The sequence below is a fragment of the Lactuca virosa genome, chromosome 3 (assembly GCF_052849685.1).
Source record: "Lactuca virosa cultivar CGN04683 chromosome 3, Lactuca_virosa_CGN04683_v6, whole genome shotgun sequence".
Classification (NCBI taxonomy): Eukaryota; Viridiplantae; Streptophyta; class Magnoliopsida; order Asterales; family Asteraceae; genus Lactuca; species Lactuca virosa.
The window spans coordinates 320,040,666-320,045,269 of record NC_136428.1 but is presented as its reverse complement, the minus strand read 5'-3'; the positions used below and the strand labels follow the sequence as shown (position 1 = coordinate 320,045,269).

The 4,604-nt window shown below is 36.1% G+C and overlaps 1 long non-coding RNA gene across 4 annotated transcripts; it reads right to left on the bottom strand.

Annotated features, from left to right (window-relative positions):
• Positions 1 to 4,404, bottom strand: LOC145167361 (uncharacterized). 4 transcript variants are annotated; one of them, XR_013741094.1, is made up of 8 exons: positions 4,094 to 4,404; positions 3,371 to 4,010; positions 2,949 to 2,990; positions 2,703 to 2,834; positions 2,437 to 2,571; positions 1,636 to 1,878; positions 1,351 to 1,411; positions 1 to 1,242 (listed from the first exon to the last, which is right to left on the bottom strand). It is a non-coding gene; the product is annotated as an uncharacterized LOC145167361 (long non-coding RNA). The 4 variants fall into 4 exon arrangements; XR_013741095.1 differs by having other exon boundaries at positions 3,371 to 3,743; positions 4,094 to 4,403; XR_013741093.1 differs by having other exon boundaries at positions 3,371 to 3,492; positions 3,656 to 4,401.
• Between the last annotated feature and the right edge of the window lie 200 nt (positions 4,405 to 4,604).

The window sequence follows — 4,604 nt, the reverse complement described above, 5'->3', positions numbered from 1 at the left end:
TATAAAATAGTATTTTTTTATTGAAAGAAAATTATATTTTCAAAACATCTTTGTATTCCACCATAATCTCACATCCCATGGAGGAATCGTTTGGAGTTTCAGAGCGTGATCATACAAATTAAGAATTGAAAACAAATGAACCTTAGTAGCTTCTGTTTTCAAATAAGCATCCCATATCTGGAAGACCACTTTATATCACTCAAAGCAAAGGAGACCTCGTCATAAATATACATCAATAAACTACCTTTCGTCACAGCCATGGCGACAAAAGGATTGGATTTGATTGATTTTGTATTTCCCATATTAAGGTTCAAACTTTACCACCATGTAGCCTTCTTTATTCGTTTGTTGCAATGGCAATATCACCTCCCTATATGTATTCCCTCATCCTCCTCGTATTGGAATCAAATCACAGCCCTTCCTCCGACATGGCGAGCAAACCCGGTAACGACGACGCAAGCTCCAGCGATGTCAAGGCTAAGCATATGTTCACCGGCGTTTTGCAATCGATAACATCTATGCTGCTTCTCTATGCTAAGCAAACGATTATAGCTTCGAAAAAGTTGAACAACAATACAAAGATCTATTTGGGGATGCCGAAGAAACTAATTTCCTCCATAAGCAACAAAGCGATCAAGTTGCGCCATCGGATGAAGAGAACATGAGAAGAAGGAGGTGAGCACGGAGGCGACGGGCTGACGGAAGGAGATACTGATAGGGGATAAATATCAGCCCCTGTATTTCTCCGGTGTAATCTATTATGACGAAGACGGCAACCTACTTAGTGAGTTACCCATTCGAGTGCAAGTCCGTTTCCGGGATATGTTTGTACTCCGGCGACGTCCAGTTGGACCTCAACGCCTCGGCGAGAATTGACGTCTGAGTGATGTTAGCTCTGTTATGTAAAATACTCGTTTTTTGTTTTAAGGTGAGAATTTCGTAGGTCAAATCCCAATTCTGATATCAGCTTGAAGATCTTGTGTTTTTTTAGAGAAACATTGGTATTTCTCTCTCTAAAGTAAAGAAGGGCAAAATTGTCAATCAGTATTATTTTCCAGTGGAAGTATAAAAAGTTTCTGTGGCAATATCACTTCCCTATTTGAAAAACAATTTAAAACACTTTCCTGATGGAAAAGATTACATGCACTATCACGTGGGGCCAACGTGTGAACACAGCCTCCATAAATTCATCAATACCAGCAATGTACTCTTCACCATCAAGACGATGTTGCAATCGTAAATCTATAAAAAAAATGGAACTATTATCATTATCGTGAAAATAAGCTATTAAAATAATTAACAATTATATGTGAAGATTATAGAATAGGGAAAGTATTGGAAGAATCATACACAAAAGGTCTTTAAGAAGGGCCTCATTGTTGGTTCCAATATCAATCATAATAGGAAGCACCTGTTTTGATAAAAAGAAAAAATGATTATGGATTAAAGAAAAATAACAGGAAGAAACAAAAGTATAATGCTATAATAAACAAATAAATGGAAGTATGTAGCTATTTTCAAGAAATAACAACATATCTTTGTTTATTTGTGGCTTATAGCATCCTCCTTTAACCCATAAATATATATATTCAGAGGAACACTAAAGTAGTGAGATTAAATCAGTGTGAAAATTACTCTTTGAGGGTTTATTCCAGCTGCAGCAACATATAAATCCAACTTCCCTATTGAAATTCCAATCCCCTGGATTCCAAGATCACCAAAATCTCTAGTGCTGCAACTTGAGCTGGTGTCTTGACAATTCTCTTATGTTTCTTTTGAGGGAGAGCTCTATTCTGACCGGTAACTAAAAAAGGCTTCCACTTCCAAAATCTATATTTTCACCCGTATGCTTGAAAGCATCAACAACAGTTCATTCAGCTGTTACATGAGTTGTAAATAATTATAAGATTTTTTTTGGTTTATTAGAAGATGAAACTAAAGGAGGAGTTTCGTATGTGGATTCCAATGGAATTGAAATTGGAGATTCCATTCCATGGTCTATAATCGTGTGTGGTTGCCAAATCCTTCAAATTTGGTGTTTTAAGGGTTTCACCATTCGTATGGTTGGGTAAGAGGAAATTGAATTCATCCTTTTTTTGTTAAAAGACCAAAATAGCCTCGGCGTATATGTTGAAATAATGAAATTGAAAATTTTATAAGAGTGAAATGTGGAAAATAGAAAATTCACTAAGGGCGTGTTTGGTTCACGGATTCTAAGGGAATCTGAGAGAATTGCAATTTGTGATTCCATTCCATGGTTTGTTTAGTTGCCAAATGGACAAAATTCAATTCCATCAAATTCCATAAATGTTTGATGGATTTCATTGTTCGTAAGATCGGGTGGAAGAAATTTAATTTCAGTCTTCGTTTTTATTTTGTCAAATGACCAAAATACCCTCATTGTCGTTCAAATATATCTCTTTCTCTCTCTCTAACCTGTATAATATGTGTCTACATAGGAAGGTCGAGTCTTCTTCTCAAATATGTATCTTTCTCTCTCTCTAATCTGTATAATATGTGTCCCTCTTTTAGCATTTCAACTTCCTTGTTTCACCTATTTTATAAAGAAACCTGGTTTGAACACTATATTAGAGTAAAAAAAACTTATAAAGTAAAAAAAAAACATTTTCAGCTTGGTAACAATTCTCAACTTGCAAAATGAAACCCAAAAAAATCAAGAAAAAAGAAGAACTGAATCCTACCTCTGCTTTCTCGGCTCTAATCACCCTGGTTCAATCATTTCCTCGAGCAGTTGAGGTGCATACTGCAACTCACTTTCAAAGCTGAATATGAACTGGGTGAGGTATAATTGGATCTTGTTCAAAGTTTTAAACCTAGAGATGAAGAGAGAAAGAGTGAGATTACCTCACTATGGTTATGTTTATGGTCCTTGTTCCAAGTAAGCGGATAAAATTTCAAATAAAGATAAACAGATTAAAACAACCTACCCCTCCCCCATCGAATTTGATATTGGAATCCCAGGTGAGATCCTGTGAAAACAACCAAAATATTAGGAAAGGAAGATATAACAGAAGCAACCAAAATATTAGGAAAGCGAAGAGGATAAATCAATTTAGTTATAAAAAATGCAATTTGATCGAAAACAAAAGGGAAATAACACAACATAGTATTGAAAGGCGACAAATGGACGGGGAGAAGGCAGACTTGTTTTCATTTTAGCACCTAACTACCAGATACAAACATAAAAAACGACATCAGTAAACATCTACATGGCTTAAAGCTGTTCTATATCATCTATCCCTATTCTGTTCCATCTATTTTTCAGGAAAAACAAAGAAATCAAAGAAGTGAAACAGTGAACCCTAAAAACCCAAATACAATAATCGAAAAATAAAATACATAAGTAAACCTGATGGGAGAAGTCGGCTGAATCTATCTTTTTTATTTACGGTCGATGATTGCAATTATCACATAAACATGGCCACTCCGACCCACCACCACCGTCGATGAACACCAACAGCACAGTCGGCGCTGACTCCGTACCGACATAAGCAAAAAGGCAATGATTTGACCACTTTGTTAGATATGGTATTGGTACCCCAAAGAGCAGACAATTTAAGAAGACGGGCCACAAATTACATCTTAATTGCTTATCCTTGAAATTTTCAGTTGACCAACAATATTAATTTCTTACCTTTTCTTGGATGCGGTGGGAAGACAAGCAGAGGTTGAAATTACGTACCCTAGAAATCAGGGGGAAATCAAACGACCCTGCTCCAAAACTACAGACAAACACGAACAAAGAAACACCAGAAATTTGAAAATCGGAAATCATAACAGTGATTTTCAATGAGACGAGGCTCAGAAAAAGGGGATGAAAGACGGTATGGCTGCATCATAACAGTGATTTTCAATGAGACGAGGCTCAGAAAAAGGGGATGAAAGACGGAATGGCTGCAAACACCGGTTGCATATTCCAATCGGATATGCCTTCCGAGTTGCCTTTCCAAAATACGACCTTCAAGTTCACCCATGGTTGCCGGTGCAAACTGTTTTCACAAACAAATTTCATCATTGCCTCCATCTTTGTAAAGAACAATCAAAATCGGAACCCATCAAAGCAATTATCTACCGTTGGTCTAAGCGGAGGTGAAGCAGCAGAGCCAAGAAGAAAGGAGGGCAGGGTTATCGACTGATATCCAAGAAAGGGAGCTTCAGAATGAGAATAGATCTAATCACAGGAGAAAGATAATGAATGATGTCCATGGCGGTGCAACATCTGATTGGGTGGAAGAGGCGGCGGTGGGAAAAGTGGGATAAGAAGGAAGAGAAGAATAAGATCTACTGTGGCGTTTGAAAGAGAAGAAGAACTTCGATGGCAGGCGTTTGAAAGAGAAGAAGAACTACGGTGGCAAAACAGGAAAGAGAAAGAAGTATACTGCTTATCCCAATTTTTAAGCTTTTATGTTATATATAATTTCAATTGCTATTTATTAGTTAATTAATCTGTTTATTGCAAAGTTATAATAATTATATCAGATTTTTAATTCCTGATAAGTAAAATATAATATTTATATACTTTTTATGTGTATATATATATATATATATATATATATATATATATATATATATATATATATATA